This window comes from Halichoeres trimaculatus, unplaced genomic scaffold (assembly GCF_033239565.1).
Source record: "Halichoeres trimaculatus isolate MK-OKI-2021-1 unplaced genomic scaffold, fHalTri1.1 fHalTri1_scaffold_6, whole genome shotgun sequence".
Lineage (NCBI taxonomy): Eukaryota > Metazoa > Chordata > Actinopteri > Labriformes > Labridae > Halichoeres > Halichoeres trimaculatus.
In genome coordinates, this window is record NW_027437184.1 from 13,277,700 (window position 1) to 13,298,247 (window position 20,548).

The window sequence follows — 20,548 nt, forward strand, 5'->3', positions numbered from 1 at the left end:
AAATGTAGGGTGTCGGAAGACAGCCTGCTTCAAGTAAACGCACACACTCACACTCAGACACAGGCAAACACTCACACATTGTGCTCACCAGCTGCGTGAAAAGACGAGTGGCTTAATGACACTTTGTGTGAGATCAACCCTGGAGACGCTCTAAAAGTCACTCGGAGCCAAAGCTGTTGCAGCTAATGATCCAAAACATGCACAAATACAGGCACACGGATATACACACATGCACTCACAAAGTCACAAGAAATTAATTTAGTGAACTGACAAAATAATTACATTGCATCATGAAATGCTACAATTTCATTTAGCCCCTTTGGCTTTTTCAATGCAGAAATTTTATGTGACACCATCTTTTTTTTTTTCTTTTCATCTGTCTAAACTTGTTTCTGATGTTTGCATGCCTGTTTGTGTACACAGCAGTCCTGACACATCACTTTACTGCCAATTACTTTTGCACTCTGTCATGCCCTAAGCCTCTCTCTCACACACACCCCTGCTATGAGTCCACATGTATAAATGTGTGCGAGGCATAAAAAAAAAGGATGGAGCAGCATATGTGTGTGAGTTCACTGGCAAGTTGTGCACGAGAACATGTTGTGTCTATGTGTTTGGAAGCTGTGCCCCACTTCCTCTGTCTACCCATCATGCAAAGTCCCTAATGAGGCCCCTGGGAAGCTGTCCAGATCTCCAAAACTGCTCCTGTTCCAACTCTATTTCAAAGCTGTTGGCTTGAAGGCTGGGCAGCATTTGAACTGCCACACTTGGTAACCAGCCGTCCAGCTTTGTCATGTCCTTTTCAACATTAGAACCATCAGACTTGGCACAAACAGCCTTGATTCATATGTTCAAAGTGTGTACCAGCTGAGAAACTGCCTGGACACACTAATCTAACACTCATATTCACACGGTTTGGATTTTGTTTGCTCACGTAGTTTCTTTTTCACTCTCTCCTCATTTCTCCCCCATTAGACCATTACTGTGGGCTGCACAAAGAGGAGAATAAGTGTTGAGGGACCACACACAGAGAGGAAACAATGTCTCTATTTTTGACAAAATGCCTGCAAATGGGCAACACAATGGGTGACTGGCAGAGGTAGAGGGTAAAAATGTGGAAAGCATGAGAAAAAGAAGGAGAGAGCATCACATTGTGGAGATTTACAGTAGGCCATGTTAAAGAATGCGACTTGCCTTCAGGGGATTCTCTCATTCCTGTCGGGTCACTGACCGTACTTATAGTTGCACATCCTTCCCTGTGCTGTTTTCTTTAAAATCCTCCCTGCTGAGAATACTCCAGGTAAAAATGGGACAACTGCAATGAGCCATTTACAGATGATGCTCCACACTGAGGCACTTAACACAGAGTAGATGCTTGAGGTGGAGTGTAAAGAGAGAAAAGTAGTTCTCATGTTCACCTACTGTTGTGTTTTGGCAGAGTTCATGAGGATTAGGTGTAAAACTCTCATAAGCATGCACTCTCATGGCCACCTGAATGGAGAAGAAGCACAAAAAGGCAGTTTTACATTACCAAAAGATGCTGCAGTGGTGAAACCTTCCCTAAATGCCCTAAATTGAAAATTATCCTTGCTGGCCTTGGACCAAGTCTCCCTGGAGCAGTGTGCATCTGTTTCCCCTCTCAGCTCTGACTTTCGATAAATAAGTAAAGCATTCCTGGACCACCTGCTTAAAAAGAGTTAAACCGATCAAGTGAAAAAGGAGAGCATGATGGAATCGGTGATAAAAAGGCCAAGTACAGAGAGTCCTGTCAGGACATGAGCGGATTTAACACCATGATAAGGTTGTATTGATCAGACGCCTTCAGTCTGTATACCTTTCCGAGCCAACAACATTCTCTCTTAATCTTTTGATACCTCGTCTTCTCGGTCAATCCTTTTCATCGCTCCAAACATTCATCCTGGACATCTGTATTGATTCTGTCTGAAAATTACTCATGTTTGTTTTTAAACTATTTGACTTTTGGGATCCAAATGTGCATTGCTATTTTCCCAAAGTGATTACATTTCATATCTGCAATATTTCAGCTATTTCAGGGTGATGCGTCAGCCTTGATTGTTCCTGCCAGTCCACCACTCCTCACAGTTGTCCTCGTGAAGCCTACGCAGACATCAAGGCACGGGAAACAAAAGGACAGCACATTGACTGCCCATGCACTTGTGATTTCTGGGTACAAACCTTTCAGGGGAAATTAGACCCAGTCCCAAGAAGTGTTAGGAGATTAGGTGTGGCTGTGAGTGCTGTGAGTGAAGGATGAAAGACTGAATGAAACCATGGACAGAACAACAGCTATCCTAAGTGAAACCAAAATTTATACAGCTCTTTCATAACACTTAGTTCTGGCATTATATGCTGTGTTACTTATGGTTCTGATTGTTCATTGTTGTTTTAAGTTTGTTTTTAATCAGTTATTTAGTTAGGCCTACCTTACAGGCTTTATTCGAATGATCAGCTTTGCACCAGGATTAAACATGTAACATAATCAAACACTTGTATAGTAAATGGATTCTTGTTCAACTTACAAATTTAGAGTACATTAATTACGTCCGCCAAGGAGGTTGTTTTTTGGGGAAAATTTGTCTTTCTGTTTGTTTGTCTGTGAGCAACATAGCACAAAAAGTAACAAAATCTTGATGAAATTTCCAGAAATTTTTTTAAAAATGGGATAAGGAAGAAGTGATTAAATTTTGGAGGTGACCCAGATCACTGTCTGGATCCAGGATTTTTTAAAGGATTCTTTATCATTGTGAGATAGGGCTGTTTTTACCATATGTGCATATAACTCCATGATAAATGGTCGGATTGCTTTGCAAAACAATTAGTGCTGCACGATTTGGTGAAAAGGTGCGATTTGCGATTAGGTGGACAATATTGCGATTGCGATTGTGCTTGCGATTTAATAAAAAAAAGTTGTGTAATGATGAGTCTACAGACTTGCTTGGTTATCATGGAGAAAAATCTGAATTGCATGTGCTGACATTGCGATTGCGATTGCGATTGCGATTGCGATTGCGATAATTGTGCAGCCCTAAAAAACAATACAAGACAAAGTCACGTTAATTTCTGACAGATGTAAAAGTATGATCCAGATCCTGGCAATATTCTGGATTCATCTGAAGAAATGTGAAATGTGTACTGGGTCATCATAATTTTCAACATTTTCAGGTAACAAATTATCGTACAAACCTGCAACTAACACCAAATTGTAGGAGACAGTCTGCTGAAAGGGAGTATAACATTAAAGTGGGACTAAAGTGTTGCATGAGAATCACAGTGTGCTTTGCCGAGGTTTGCGCGCTCTGAGTGTGTTTCTAGTTTTTAAGTGTGAGTTCAGTCTCTGTTATTAGCAGCTTGGTGCTTACAGCTTTCGCTAGATGTCAACACCGCTAATTCCAGTCACTGATATTAATCTCTCTGCCTGCTTTTTTGTTCTGAAGGTGCCTTGAGACATATTTACATGGAAAAATCAGAGTAACACTAAAGCACGCTGTGCAGCTTGTTGTTAATACATTGAATTATTTTGAGTGCATGGGGAGCTGGATTGTTGGCCTTTCCACTCAAGAAGGTTTACAGGTTGCATTAGAGCATCATTAAAAAGTCATCACTGAGGCTTTGTTTGGCCTAGTAGTTAAGGGCTCCACCACAACTTATTGCTGCTCATTCTCAAACCCCCACATTTCCTGCCACTCTCCACCTTAACTATCTAGCAAATGCAGAAAATACCCCCTAAAAAGCTACTTCAAGTCAGCCCTTCCCACGGACATGGAAGAGTGATTAGCAAGCTCTCTTAGCTTCTTAAATTCAATAAAGAAACAACTCCAGGCAGCTATCACCACACATCGAGTCTCATTCTGTGAGAAACCCTGTTGTTAATTAGTTAATTTACCAGCAAATGAATTAGCCATGGGCTCAGACTGCATGGTTCTGATAACATGGCGTTTTCTGTTCCCACCCTCTCATCAAAATATGGTCACTTTCTGGTGTAGAAACCCATCACAGCAGTGACTAAAATGCCAAACTTAAGGCTTCAAAAGGGCTGTTCATACACCAGTGGGCGAGGTCGCTGGGACTTTACCCAACATGTAAACAGTTTACGGTAAATACTCAGTTTTCAGGTATGTATCTGATCAAATTATAAGTTAACTTGCACATGGGAAAATCAGGTAATGGATGAGTCAGTGCACCAAGGGACCACTTATTCCTAAAGAAACAAACAGCCTATGCATGAGTTTACCTTGCAGAAAAACACGCAGGATGTGTCTTTTAATTAAATGAAAATAGTAAGAAATAGCTCGTCTTTGGGGATTTTTCCTTTCACCATGGTGTTTTTAGCCTCCTGAGAACAATCATAATAAACACATCAGTCAGAGGATGAAAATGTCTGAAGAATTAGACACGTCAGAAAAATAAGGATGATATGCTGCTCTTGTTGTGCATCTCTAAAACTAAAAAAATCTGGGGTGCTTGCAGGCTAGAGAGGGTTTTATCCGCGACTAAGTCGGTGTAACTGATTCTCGAGCCACAGGGCATGGAGAAGAGCATGAATGATTCATAAGTTGAGGTACGTTAGGACAGTATATGTAGCAGAGGTCTTGCACCATAACTTGAGAATATATTTGTGATACTTCTCCATGGGTTTAAGGGGCAATCCAAAGTTGACGTTCATCATTATAGACAGCCAAAAAAGCTGTGTCATCCTTTGCTGCTGTGTCCTCATTAAAGTGAAAATGCCACCATTAGTTTCCATTGAGTTAAAAGGCCAATTGGATTGGACAAAGACAGAGCGGGACCATCCCAGAGAGAGAGATTTTAAGGAAAAGGATTGAAAAGCAAGAGGAGGGCGAAATAAAAGAAAAAGCAACAGAGAGAAAGTCTGTAAAGCCACTCCATTATGTCGGCAGGAGGGGGTAAAAGGGGTCAGATGACAGATTGGGGAGACAAAGAGTGGGGATTGATTGAGAACGGATGAAACAAGTGGAATGAAACTGAGCCAAAATGAGACTGATGGTGTGAGCGGACAAAGAATCGAAGAAAAATGTGAGACAGTAAAGCTTGGTGTTGCTGTTAATGGAAAAGAAAATGAAATAAGTCATCTTTTTAACAGTGAAAAAGTTTAATTATTTCTTCAAATGTTGAAGATAACAGAATTAAAAATGGAATGAAGCACCGTTTAACCCCAGATTCTTGAGTTTGCAAGCAGAGTCATGCAGAATAAATTGAGCCCATTACGGAGTCAACACAGTGTTATGAGTACAGTCATGAAGAAACATTAAGTTATCTGAAAGCAATTACATTTGGAAAGTAACCTACCTGACATTGTGAGGGAATGTAAAACATGGATGAGTGATCATATAAGCTGGAAGGATGAGAAGGGGGCCTGAAGGGCGCTCTACAGGGCAGTGATGAATACTTGTTCAAGTGTTTGCCAGTTCAAGTACATTTGTTGGTGCAAACATCAGAGATATGTCATGGACATCCATCCATCCATCCATCCATCCATCCATCCATCCATCCATCCATCCATCCATCCATCCATCTATGCATCAATCTATGCATTTATTTTATCATCAATCCAAGCATCCATCTGTCCATTTATGTATCCATCCATTTATCCATCCATTCATCCATCTACTCATTCATCAGTCCATTTCCCCCCCCCCAATACATCCATTCATTTATTTCTTGTTATAGTAGCAACAGTGTCAGCACATCAACCCCAGCATGCCTCTCTCCAGCATTGTTTTCCAGCTCTTCTTCAGCAGTTTTAGGCAGATGATATATATAATCCCTCCATTGAGCTCTGTGTCTACCCTTGGGTCTTTCCTTGTTGAACCAGTCTGCAAACCTCCAAAGAAAAGAATCAAGGAGCAATCTTTATCAACTGCCTAAACCACCTCAAGTGGCTCCTTACTACAGGAGAGACCCTCACACATGAGAAGACCACCGTCTTGATAAAGGCTCAGTACCTCCATGCAATTGCTTTAAACTTCGGTTAATGACCTTTACTACATTTGACATATAATTTCAGCGCATTATAAACAATCAAACTGTTGAGTATACCACAAAACACAGTAATCTGCTTCTTCCAGGAGCATTTTGCTCAAATGCTTCATCTGGATTGTTGTAATTTTTTCTGAATAGGCCTTTTCAAACTGTCACCAACATGTAGAGCCTCGACCTCTTGCCTGCAGAGCTGAACTGTTTTATTTATTGTTTCCGCAGCGCTCCGCTGTATGTGTGGTCTGTATCTCCTCTGACTGCTGGCTGCACGATGCCAACATTTTCTGCTGCTTCAGGCTGCCCGCTCTGTTGCTCTCTGATTAAATGGCACTCAGTTATTCCTATTGAAAAAAATCACCTGGTCACTGGCTCCCATTAATCACAAATGTAAGCCCACAGGGGGACACAGTCTTATTCAGACTTAAATATTTAAAATTGGTACACACATACCAGCTCAAGCTAACTGTGAAAATACATTCTGCTTGTTTGACATTTTTTGACTTTTTGATCAATTTGTACTGTTAAAGCAAAATGGCTGGTATGGACATATTGGAACAGGCTCTGAGTCTCCGCACCAACAGCTATAGGGCGCCCATCAGTCACGTGAGCTACGCTGTGCCTCTGATTGGGCAAACTCTTGATCTTAATATCTTGCAAACTGCCAAGGAAGAAAATTCATCCCCCAAACAGTGTTGGCCTATAGTGAAATTAGCGAGTTAGACAGGAGACCCTTTTCCAGGAAAACAGCTGTACGTGACCTCCAGTACTTCCAGCCTTAGAGATGCTGTGCGGAGGATCTGTTTTATTGCACCCCCTCGCCCCCTTGTGGCCCGGAGTCTCTGCACACTGTCGTGAATTACTATAAGCAAGGTGTGTGTTTGTTTGGAATTCAATGGAGATAAGATAAAAAAAAAATTATTTGTTCAAGACAACTTTTTACTGGATACAACATGCTGTGGTAAGGTATTTATCAGTTATGTAGTGCTACGGATGGAAACATGCTTGAAACATTAAGCAGACATTGTAGCAGCTGGCCATACAGCGACAGCTGCAGTCCGATGCTCCGATGCATCTGTAGGCTAACGTGACAACAAGTAAACACTGTCAGTTTGTAAGTAGTTAACTAGCCATTTGTATTTGGCGCAGCTGGCAGCCCGGTGCTCTAAGACATGTCCGTAATGTGTAACATTAGTAAATCCTGGTTAGCTGTGTCCTGCCAGTCATCTATCAAGCAGAGCTAACGTAACCTCACTCTTCATGTTATTGATAGACTCTCAAGTTTGAACAGACAACTGCAGAATAACTGCTGCATGTGGGTTGGAATGAACATTATCACAAACAGTTTAGCCCCTGTGTTATAGAGTGACAGAGTATCACTTTCCGTTAAGCTTTCTTCTGCTCTTCTGTCCTTTTTCTGTCGGACAGTTAGGCTCCTGTGTCCACTACAAAATTAATCACAGAAGTCGTTTTCAGCAGAGAAACACACTTTGTGTACTTCTGCACTTATGCTTACTATTTTGAGTGCATAAGTGCGTTCACACTGGCAGTATAGGAAAACTTAGCGTGCTTTGATTTCTCAGTTGGTGCACTCAAAATGGTCAAAAGTTAAGCGTGGAATGCTGGCCACTTTTCACTCTCAACAGCTTCCATTAGCTATGTAGCAGATGGGGCAGGAATGGCTCAAACAACGGTTGATGGTTGCAAACAATGAAAAGCAGAAGAATACCTATGAGCAGTTGTGAAATGCAATCATAATTTCCTGTAAGTGCAAAGCCGCAGTGTTTGATTTTGGACAACGCTACCCTGTAAGATTTCATGCACTAATCAAGAAAGTGCAGAGTGTACGCAGTGCGCTACATGTAAGTGTACTTTCGGAGATACATGACTTGAGACACAGCCTAAGAGCTCCACAATAATACGGTGCCTTTGAGAAATAGTAGACCATTGCTTTGGCAAATCAGAATCTTGTACTGAACAAAGCCAATTAGAGGAATGGAGTAGGTAGATGATGTAGTCAATAGATAAGTCTAAACTAAATAGAAACAGTGGATTGACTGCTGGCTAAAATGTAACCTGGATATAGTTAAAAAAAGACCTGCTAGTCTTCAAGAATTTGATTCAAAATAAAGGAGCACAGATTGTGTATTCTAAATGACTATCAGGCAAAAGATAATGATAAACCAATGCATTTGAAAGAGAAAGAACTGCACTGTCTCTTTTTTGAAGACTGCTTCTTTAACATTTAAAAAATAGCGTTCTTATTAAAAGAAAATTGTAGATGTGGAAAGTACAAGCATTAGTGCTGATGGCTCAGCATACAGAGTGAGCTGAGAGAAAGACCAGAACGAATATTATTTTTCAGAGAAGGGTCCCTAATTTGCATCTTGATGAGAGCTGTCTGAATATGCTGGTTGTGAAAGTGATCATTTGCAGAAGTATTATTAATGAATGGTTATGGAGGATGGTTCACATCAAAAAACTCTCAAATTGTAAATTTTGGAACATTCGAGGATGAGGCTTGATTAGTAATCAGTGGGACTGTTCTGGTGGATGAAGTTTTTCTGTGCCTGCACCAGCTCAACACATACATATCCATGTTTTTTCTAGTTGGAGGCCGTGGATGTGAGGATGGTCTGCATATCTAAGGTGATTTTGTACTCTACCTTTTTTTTGCAGCCTTTTAGCATTGCTGTTTTCCCCAACCTACCAATCTACTGCTAATGCTTCTTGGACACATACTTGAATCACTTGATTTAGAATACAGTGTGAGCATTTGCCAATTGCAGTTGGTATCACATTTTTCTTGCAACTTGTGCCAATTTGCCAGAGTACCTCTTGTAATCTCAGGGAAAGAAGCCTGCTAATTTGCATATGTAACATATGGCATGTTATGTATGCATTGGCATGTGAGAATATAGATTTTCGACACACTGCTTTGGGTTACTCTTGTTTAACAGAGATTTACGATTTACAGTGCCTACTCCAAGCAAGGCAGAGCAGAGGGAATCAATAGACGGGAACAATGAAGGAAACAAAGAGGGTAACAGGGAAATAAATGTGCAAGAGGAAATGGAAACTCCTGTCGCCATGTGGTGTCACTCTCTGAGGCCAAATGTAACACCTGGTTGCAGAGATGAGAAGCATTTTCCTTCAGAGAGCACACAGACGAATCAAGCACCAGCGCCAAAACACTTACCACAGCGGTCTTTTAAATGTAGAGGAGAGAAAATACTGGCATAAAGAAGAGGCTGGTTTAACAAGAAGCTGAGCAGTCAAACACATCATTTCACACTGCTATGTGAGGGACTAATTATGAGGCAACAAGAGGAAGAAAGACAGGGGAAGAGAGAGGAAAGAGTCGGCTAAATTCTTGTTTTAATTATTCCAACCTTGCAAATGTAGCTCAAACCAACACTCTGCAGAGATATACTGTACGTCTTTTGCATTCACAATGTGCTGAATTTTTATTAGACGGCTGACGTCTTTGTCCAGAACTCATTCTCTGGACCAGAGACAGTTAAATCAATATCTGACCCACTGAGCTTCTTCCCAGACAGATGATATGCAAAGCTGGATCCTCCAGGTCTGCACTCATGACTCGACCAGCATCTCTCATCCTGAAGGGTCCTCGGGCAAGACGCTGAATCACCGCCAACTTCAGCTACTGCTCCCCTGACCTCTTAATAGATGAGAGCATTAATAGGAGAAATCTCCTCTCAGGGATAAATGCATTATCCCGTTTTATTACATTCAACTGTGATAACATCAGGTTGTGCTCCGTAACGCTGGCAGCTGCTCCACTAACAATGAAAAGAAGACAGTTTTGTGAGGCTCAAAGAGTGTTTGTCTGAGCTTTGAACTAAAATAAAATCCATTTCAGTGTGGTGATATCAGTCCTGAACCAGAAAATAGACTCATGTGCCCAGAAAATCACACAAAGTACAGCCAGCGTCTCATTTTCTTTCTCTTCGGATTGATTCTCTACGGGGCTGCTCATCCGTCTGATGCTCAAAGAGAGAACAAAGTTTTTTTTTTCTTTTTGTAACTTTTTTTTGTTTTTTTTTATTAATGTTGAATGGAAATTCAGTTGTATTGTCTCAACTTTCTTTATGACTGCTTGTAACGGTATATAAAGTTGGAGTTCCACTGGTATCACACCTAAAAAGTGTAACAATAATACATCAGAGTCAGTTATCTCAGAGTTTCATCCTTGCTGTGCTATGTTGCTGGGGCACCCTCCTACAAAAACAACAGCTGGTCTGTTCTTATTCATAGTCCCTGTATGAAAAATCTTAAACAAAAACAGTCCTGGACAAGAAGTAAAGTGTTTGTGAAGATACATGGCACAACTGCCACCCAAAGCCAGGGAAATTGCTCCTCAATATCTCCGTGGAGCTGTGGTAGGCAAGAGGAGTAGTTTTGTTTCAGCGAAAGTGGGGCAGAGTGAAGGGAAGTGAGAACTACTAAGACCAATGTCTAGATTCAGATTCCTGTATTGTCACTATACAAGTACAGATAAATTTAAGTGGTCTTGTGAACAATAACAATAATAGATAAAAAAAATATACAACTATGCAATCTGTAATCAGCTGGACATGGCGGTGGAACAGAAGGAAGTAAACATGTACAGGGGTGGGTACAAGGGGCAGAGATGTAAACCTACCACAAGAAGCATAAAGACTTTGAGTGGTGTACTGTCCAAGCAGTGGTATAAGTTGCAATGAGATGTCAAAATTTACTGAGTTTTATTTTACAATAATACAAGAGCCAAGGAGGGTGTGGAATATAGCGGCTGAGGCATGGTGCTACAATAATAACTCCACCTGGCAGCCTGCACCTGGGAGCCTGAGCTCAGGGCAAACTAACCCTCGTCTTACACATATTTTTCCTGCGCATTTGCAGATCACTTGCTAACAGGACTGTAGCAAATATCACATGTACACAGACAGCCAATTGGGAGGACCACCTCATTTGTCACTGATGATTTGAGTCGTTTCAGGTCTTGTAGAAAAAAAACAGACTTTTAGCCATTCAAGAATATAGTTTTATGTAAATTCGTTTACGGTAACACTTAATACTTGGGAACACATATTCACTATTAATTAGGTGCTTATTAATATGAATATAAGTAGCATACTAGCCCTTCATCAGTATATATTAAGCACTTAAAAATACCTTATTCTACAAAGCCTTAAGTCTACCTCTACCTCTATTATGATATGAATAAAGATTTTTCTTTTTATTAACTCCTAATTATAACCTATTGATTGTGAATGATTTTTTTGTGCATTTCAGGGTCCACATGTTTTAAGATTTCAGAGTGATAAAGGAAGAATTACTGTTCTTGTGGTACTGGCTCCTTTACGAGGCCCTAATAACCCACACCATTATTCACATCATTTTTCAGAAACTACAATGCATTTGTTCACAGTCAGTAAGTGATAATTAGGAGTTAATGCCAAAAAAAAAAAAATCTTAATTCACATCACAATAGAGGTAGAATTAAGGCTTTGTAGAATAAAGTGTTAATAAGTGCTTAATAAATACTAATGAAAGGCTAGTATGCTATGCTAGTATGTGCATATTAGTAAGCTAGTTTAAACATTTGTGGATTTGTGCATGCATTTGTAAATATTTTACACATTTGCAAATCTGTTTACACATTTGTGGATCAGTTTACACATGGATTGACTCACATATTTGTGGACACAAAAAATTTTGGTAAAGCTAGCTCCAAATGGGTAAGAATCAGGCAGGGATCGCACAGGCAGCAAAGCCAGCCCATATAAGCAATCACACTTTAGAAAACAAGCCCCAAGAAAACCACAACCCGCATGTGCCAGAAAGTTTTCTGGGTTGGCAGGGGGATGTGGTGCTGCAGAGAGTAAAACAAGCGTATCACCGAAGAGATTTGCATTCTGACACCTAAAAATATTTACGTGACTATTTGTACTTGATGGTTGCGATATAGTTGTTCCATACATCTCAAGTGCAACAACCTGCGATATATCAAGTACCTCCCCACCTCTATTTTGAAATGTTCTACTTCTTACATAACCACGTAACAGAGTCACCTTTTGAGACTGGTAAGGATCTTAGTCATTCTGGATGCCTCTTCCATTTTGGATCAGTGTCCGGCTGTCACACACAAAGACATCATTCACCAGAGAGTAATGAAATCAGCCATGGGGCATTTAGAGTTTGACTCAGTTTTACTGGAGTGAAGTTTAATAAAATAACTTTGGACAGAGTCTTCAGGTCTTTTATGCACGATGCTGGAATTAAGTTATTTAATATAAGAAGCTGAACAGAAGCAAGGTTATATTAGGTAGAAACATATACAGAAACTAATTGAAACACTTAATCACAAGGTTAATGATATGTGCAGTGGTAATGGTGAGTGCTTCTTTATGAGTTTGCCTGAGTCAGGTCCTATTTGTCAAAGAAACCTGAAATTACTCAGTATGAATTATATAAGTAGGCCTATTGATGTTTTCTTCTTTATTTTAAGCCCTTTATTGCATTTTCTTCTCATATTATTCAAACTCCAGATGTAATTATCTTTAACATATTTTATTCCATTTATGTATTCATTTAATTTTTTGCATTTTTAGTAAAGTATTTAGAGTCCACATTTAACTGTATCACTGTACTGAGAAATTGCAGTTTGGTAAGCTGTGTAGAACTGCAGAAATGAAGAAATGAGTCTAAATCTTTTACAGGGTTGTAGACCCACAAAAATGTGTCAAACAGGAACAGAGTTAAAGAGTGAATGATTTAATAAAACAAAAAGAAAGTAGAGCTGGAGAAGATGAGCAAGAGTGAAGGCTGAAACTGAAACCTGAGAAAGGAATAGAGCAGATATCTGTGGAGGCAGAGGAAGACACAGCAAGGCGCAGGTGGGGAGCGAGACACGGTGGCAGCGAGATGCAGACAGCAGAGTTCAGGTGGGAAAGAAAGAACCTAACAGAGACAGAGTGATGGATTGAAGAGGTTTATTTGCTTTTGTTGTGCCAACATCATTTATCTCCGGTGAACAGCCTCCCACTGCTGAGAGGCTGTATGACAGAAATCAATCAGAGGCCAATCGTCCATACTCTTCCACTGATGCACCAGCCCATCGATACACGCATTAGGGGAGGAATGGTAAACTAGAGAGACATAGGGAGAGGAAGAGAGAACAGAAGGAAGCACTGACAAATCATTAAATGCTCACAGAGAATATCTAAACAGGGAAGACAACAGAGATGAGAGAAAAGAGGGAAACTTTTTACCCCAGAATAATTTTTATGTTTGTGTAAATCCACTCATTCAAGGATCAGTCTTCAGTCTTTTTATGTCTGAAAAACAACAAAATCCAGCAGCTTTCCCCTTGCTAGATAAAAAAAAATAAAAGTTCAAGAAGAGTAAACTCAATTGCTGAGGCTTTAGTTTTACCATTTCAAGCAGTGGATGCAAAAGTTACACTGAGCCTGACAGTGGAAAACATGGTGGAAAGCACCTTTGTTGATGTGAGACTGCATGGTAATAGTGGGGAAAAATTACATGAAACTAACCACAGGGCACAAAGTAGCCCTTTTGTAGATGCAAATTTGAACAACTCAAGAAATTTTTAACAGAAATGTTGATAAATTTGATAGTTAAGTTTTCCAGTATTGCTTTATCATGTATGTCCCTTGTGGTGCAGAGTGACCCCTTTATAGTAAGGAGAGAGTACAAGGCAAGAGATGCCTGTTATTGGGCATAAAAAAACATCCAGCACAATCACCCTCATAAAGTTGACAAGATAACAAGTAACAGGAAGCTTCTACTTTTCAGACAATTTTTGCTTTGATAACAACTTTTTTGTGTGTAAAAAAAGTGTACAGAGTCAGCCTCAGATGCTTTTATTTATTCTGTTATGTGTTGCTCGCCTGGGTTGCATTAAAGAAACATCAAACCGCCTGCTCACATGGCTCACCCAGGTGTTAAAAGAAAAACCTTAAGATAAAGTCAGGGTGAAAAACTGTTTGCAAGAATAAGTGTGTTTAATTGGTTAAAAAAAAAAACTTAAAACAAACGTTAGATTTGACTTGAAAGAACAGTACAGGTTGACTCTTTTCTCATTGTGGTTTTCAGTGTGAGACAGCCTTGTCTTTTTACTGGCCAAAGCTAACTCAAGTTCTGGAGGTCCCTGCTGAGATCAATACATCAAAGCCTTCAGCACCTGTCAGGAGGCATTGTGTGTTTTTTCTGTGTGCCTATTTGTGTGTGGGTGTCCTCTAATAGCATGTGACAGTCATTACACTTCAGTCAGACCTCCTGCCCTCCTCTGAAAGAGAAAGAACATGGGATCACTTGATTCAACTACTGTACATACAGCAGAACACAGAACACACACACACAAAACACACAAACACGAAGCGGGGGCGAGTGTGTGTGCGTGTACTGAGTGATGCTGGCCGGAGGCACGGCCGACAGTCTGACACCTCCAGTGACATGAATGGGAACCCCACCTGACATCAGCCTCCCTTTCTCAGCCCAGCGGCGTACAGATAATAGATCCAAGGCCAAAGTCACTGACACACTGGGGGATGACCACAGGCATCTAAGCACCCCTTAACACACACACACACACACACACACACACACACACACACACACACACACACACACACACACACACACACACACACACACACACACACACACACACACACACACACACACACACACACACACGCTGCTCTTTGACATGCATGATGTATGTGGAGGAAAGGCGGTTGCAGTGGAGCACACGGACTGACCTACATCAGGCTCTTATTTATAGTGCAGCTTCTCACATCTTCCATGTGTGCATGGACACGTATGTAACACACAAGTAGGCTCTCTGGCCAGAAGGAAAGTGAAACATTACTTTCAGACGAGAGCACAAGTCATCATGAACAGTTTACCAGACCAGCTGTTACATAAGATTTACTGTACTTTACACACAAACTGATTCACCAAAGGACTGAGTAGCTTTTGCACTCACTAAATCTGTACAAATGAGCTCAGACAACAGTGCATAGAACGATTGCAACAGGTTATACATTTAAATAAACTATCATTTTGTAGGGCTGGGATGATATGCGTTTTTCCTGATTCAATTCTTTGACCATTTTGGGGTGCTGATTGGATTTTAATAACGGTTCTTTGATATTCCTATTTTTTGCGTTTTTTAGTTTGTTTTTTTAACACCGGACCACGTGAAAAAGTTTAACAGTGATGATGTCTTGAGACTATATAGAGTCAGATCTACCCAAAAAGTGCACATCACATCTGGGTCAGTTTTTAAGATTTTTTTAGGGGCTCTTACATCTCAACATTTTTCCAAACTAGCTTATAACCTAGCGCTAACTGTTGCGCCACCGTGCAGCCCATTTGATTTTAAATTGTTAAAAAAAAAATTCCTGATACTTTGCATCAATTTTTTCTCCTACCCCTATCATTTGGTTTAAAACAGGCCCTTTGCTATTCAAATAGCCCTTGTTGCAAATAAGACTTAATTCACCAACACTGGCACTAGGAGCCCGGTGCACCTGCAGTGAAGAATTTATCTGCTTAGAGACGGTGGTAACTGTTCCACAGTTTTTGTGTGTTTTTACTCTCCTCTCAGGGATCCATATAACAATTTAATCTCTGGATGACCAAAAAGCACTATATATGAATATGATACATACAGTCAGTAAAAGAGCTGTTCTTTTGCATATGAAAGGGTGATAATGTATTTAGTTATCAAATTTAAACAAGCTGTTACTGGCTTGCTCCAAGAAGTGAGCTGAATGTAAACTGTGAAATTTGTCTAGCATATGTCTCGACTCTGCTAAACCAACATTCAAGTGTTCCCCTTTCCATCCAACTCATCATATAGGAAAGCATAGTTGGTAATCTCCAGCCACCAATTCCAATTTCAATACTTTAGGCCTTCAACCAGTGACCCCCAGTTCCCAGGCACTGCTCATTATTTTTGGAACATATCAGTACAATTAAAGAACATCAACTTTTAAGTCTACAAACTGAAAAAGGGATCCATGCAGAATAAATGCTGTCCAAAAATCCCTAAAGTAAAATAATTGGAAGGCTCAGAATAAATCGGTTTATTTGCTGTTAAAGCCAGGGCATGATTGTTTAAAGAAGAGAAAAGGAAATATTTGGGACAAAATCTATTGTTGACACTGGATGTTTGTTTATCGGAGATATCTCAGGTTTGCTGAGCTAAATCCTTACTTCCCTGTCTAGATTTCCTAAATTAAACACAATCTTACACAGGAGCAGCAGCTTAGTAGAGGAGTGTTTATATCCCTGAAGCAGTTTTGGGATTAAGTGCTTTGTGGAAAAAAAAGTGAAGATGAGCACTTTCTCAATTTCACAACCAATTTTTCTACGTAGTTAGGGTGTAACGCGCACCTTGAAACGACAAGCCCGCTACATAAGCTGCTGATTTTGCTTTTTCCATGCTTAAGATCTGTTTGACTAGGCTACATAGAAGAGTTTATTGAAGTCCTCTTACGATGTTCTTTTTAGATTGTTGGTTTATAGGTAAGTTGACATCATATTTAATTTACTGGCATTAGCTAACATGTAATCAGAGTAAAGTAAGAGTAAGTTGGTGTTAAGACTTGTAATTTGAAATTTCAAATCATTGCAGCAGAAAAACAAACAAACAAACAAACAAACAAGTCTTGGATAAAAACAAACAAGAGAATTAAGCTCCATTCAGCAAACTCGGGTATGTCCTTAACTCATTGACCATAGAGCTTTGCTTTTGTTTTATATTATATTTTTTTTACATAATAAGGAACATCTTTAAATACACCCATTAAAATAAATCTATCAAAAAAACGAAACCATTTCAGTCAATCCTAAAACCCACGTTGAGGGGTTGAGCAACGTCAAGGCTGACGTCAATGATTTAAAGTCCAAAATCAATATGATAATACAGGTAAAATTCTGACACGTTGCAGCTGCGGTGCATCTCATCCTCACCTCCTTTTGATCACACTGAACATAGCTGATGTGCAAGTGGGTGAGACTGTCACTCAGTAGGGACATCCTCTCCTCAAGATGCCTCCGGACTGCTGTGAACAATGAACCTCAGGTTATTTTTTGTGTATGTCGATCATTCAGGAGAGTCACCTGTCCTTGTCATAGAGAGCGACTGTCAAATTTCCAGGACTGGAATGGTTATTTGGGTAGGCTGAAACTTGGATTTTCTGTTTTTTAATTGCCTTTCCCTATTTTGTGGGACGCATTTAAGTTTCAAAATACATGCTTACAAATGCATGATCACAATCCTGTGAGACACCTCTGCTTTAGGAAGCTACAGAAGACACACAAGATAGTACACCATCAAACTGCTTGCTGAGGCAGACTGCAGGGAATTTTAATGGCTTCAGGTGCAGAAGAAAAAAAACAAAATTTTGATTTGAACTGCAATCCAGACTGATAGATGCAGGCGTCCTTTGGGCAACATCAGTAACAGGATGCATCATTCCTTCCCTGTATAATTAGAATCAAACAGTCTGTGAGGCAGCTATAGCATAGACTCAGAAACTCTGACCTTTAATTTTGGCACCTCCATCAGCGTGAATTTGGGAGCTCTGGAACACACTGCCAAAACACATCAGTCATCCAGCAAAATTGGATTTGGGTTCTGCTATGGATTTCAAGTTTTCACCCATACCTGCTCATTTGACCAGCTTGAAAACATGAGAACATTTTTATTGATTACATCCAATTAGGTGTTCAAAACACAACCTGTAAAACCTGAGCCTTTCATTGGACTTTGATGAGTTAATGGACTTATCTATACTGAAATCTTAAAGAGGTTACAATGCTATTCAGAGGATATTCCTCAGATTTATTTATTTATTTATTTATTTATTTATTATTATTTTTGTTTAAGAAAAATAACAATAATAACAAATTAATTTAATCAACACATTTAAAAGCATGGGTTTACAAAGTGCTTTGACGAACAAGCAAAAGTGTACAAAAAAACAAAGCACAAGAACTCAAGACACAAAAGAGCATAAACTTAAACCAAATTCCAAACTGAAACCACTAAAAACCTGATGATTAAAACTCAAGCAACATATTGACGCAATGCAGGAACCCAGGTAACACAGTAACCCAACAACATGATCTGAGACCAGGAGGACCTACGATAAGAAAGAGATGAAATAGGTAGAAACTGCATATGTATAGAGCTAAAATTGTAGATGTTAAGTAAATGCAATGGGATGGTGCAAATAGTAGAATGAAAGCTGATAAGGTGTTATTTAACATTAAATCAACCATGTAGTCATTAAGAAAACATTCTTATTAAAGAAAAGCCACTGGTTAATCTGCTGTCTGTAGAATTTATCATGTTCCAACAAATTTAAATGTTTTAATGATCACCTCTAACCTGGCCAAACAGCTCCTGATTGTCAGACAGCTTTGATGAAAGCAAGGCCTTTAATTACCTATTTTTGTCACAAACAATTAAATATAATGGCAAAAGAATTGAGCCCTTAATTGTCATCAAAGAAACTCAAGTGATTAAGCTGGCTGGAGCATTAATGAAAGACAGAAATGAGTTCAAGCAGCATACAAACTAATTGAAAGAAAAAGCCTGAGTAAACACAACATAAACAGAGGTTTAATTTCACCTCAATTAGCAAGACATTTTAACAGCAGAGTGTAAATACCAATGAGAAAACATGGCTCCACATTTACTCTTTTTTTTTTGTTTTACCTCAATTAGCAGAGGACATTAGCTCTGTGTGTCTGTGAGCTGCAAAGCATCAACACTGCAATCTAACAGTATCAATGTGTCGACAAGGGGAAGACACCATTCTGTGTCTTATTCCACAAATCTTAGTGATCATCGCTTGGATTTTACAACCCATGTAATTGAATCATTCACCAGCCAATTTGTCATAATGCTAAAGGTTAGGCTAGTCAAAATGATAAATCAGATCCTCCTCTAGTAGTCCATGCGGCAATCACAATGACTGTAAATTGATTCAGCATTTCACTGTCAAGACTTAGATTATTAAGAGCTATGTGGAGGTGCAATAAAGTACTAAATGCCAAAGATTAACCAGAATGTCATATATATTAAAAATACCAGCTCTAGACAGTAGACAGTGCGCGCACACACACACACACACACACACACACACACACACACACACACACACACACACACACACACACACACACACACACACACACACACACACACACACACACACACACACCTGACAAGACGGTTTAAGGCATTCGTTACAGCAGCTCTAAATGTCTCCTAGTGTTAATTTTATTTGGACAGGCACATTGGCCACTGGCAGATTAAACAATTCACCAGAGTCTGGGGCCATTTTTCAAAACACCAATTAGGACTCTGCATCTCATCAATCAGACAGCTTCTCCTCACTTAGTGACTTCAATTATCTCATGTGTGCTTAAACCTAACATGGGTTATGTTTTTTTTTTAATCCCTGGAAGTGTTAAACAGATAAAATGTTTTAATCTGAGGCTCATAAATTTCTGATTGGGTTTATGCAATCCTTCAGATTACAGCATTATAAAATGATACAATACTACACATACAAAATGATAGTGTATTTTCTGCCTTTGACTGAGGCCTGGAGGTGGTATAAATATGATGTTCCATTTCTGTCACAGACTTTGATGTGTGATGTTGATTTCACGTACAGTGGGGCTGCTCTCTCTCACTCTGTGTGTGTGTGTGTGTGTGTGTGTGTGTGTGTGTGTGTGTGTGTGTGTGTGTGTGTGTGTGTGTGTGTGTGTGTGCGCCTGTGTGTGTGTGTGTGTGTGTGTGTGTGTGTGTGCACACCCACATCTTTGAACACACAGTTAAGCAGTGGGAGTCCGTGTTAAAGCTGTGCAAGAAATATTGCCTCGTTTTATGCCCACATAAATGTAGTTACGGTATGTGTTGGCTATTTATGGGTTGTACTCTATGAAAAATATATTGGTAGGATGGATTGATTTCTGTTCTGTTGGCTCTCTATGAACATGCTGCCACAGACAAAGAAGAGTAGAAGCACAGGAGCATTTATTTTGAGCAGCGTTATTTATAACTTTGTTTGAAGTGAAATGCTCTGCAACACATGAAAAGATACGGTGGTGCTATTGAACTGGCAGATGCCTGTGTGCAGTGTGTTGACTGTGAGGGGTGGGGCTTCATTCAGAGAAGGGGGAGGGAGGGGCTGTGTTGTTGCATGTATGTGTTTGCCTCTTGGGTTTTGATCTCTTTCCCTCAATGAACAGAGAAGAGTACATCAGCAACAGATACCTCTTTAATAATTCAATAGTTTATCATGAAAAATAAATGGCTGCTTCCTGTAGTGAGAGGTGTGGTGTTGCTCTGGGTCCTCTGGATCCATCAGCCCTACAGTGGATGCTCACACTGAGGTTAGGCTGGACCATTGATCCCTTTGATTTGGTGAAGACCACAACAGCTGGCCAGCTGCCTCAGCTCCCTCGACATTGAAAC

The 20,548-nt window shown here is 39.9% G+C and overlaps 1 protein-coding gene and 1 long non-coding RNA gene across 2 annotated transcripts in view; one reads left to right on the forward strand and one right to left on the reverse strand.

Annotated features, from left to right (window-relative positions):
* Positions 1-20,548, forward strand: part of kctd16b (potassium channel tetramerization domain containing 16b) — a 95,377-nt gene that overhangs the window by 66,696 nt on the left and 8,133 nt on the right. The window lies entirely within an intron of this gene.
* Positions 13,075-20,548, reverse strand: part of LOC141791529 (uncharacterized) — a 78,345-nt gene continuing 70,871 nt past the window's right edge. The window contains exon 3 of the long non-coding RNA XR_012598325.1: positions 13,075-13,169. This is a non-coding gene — a long non-coding RNA (uncharacterized LOC141791529). The remainder of the gene's footprint in view (positions 13,170-20,548) is intronic.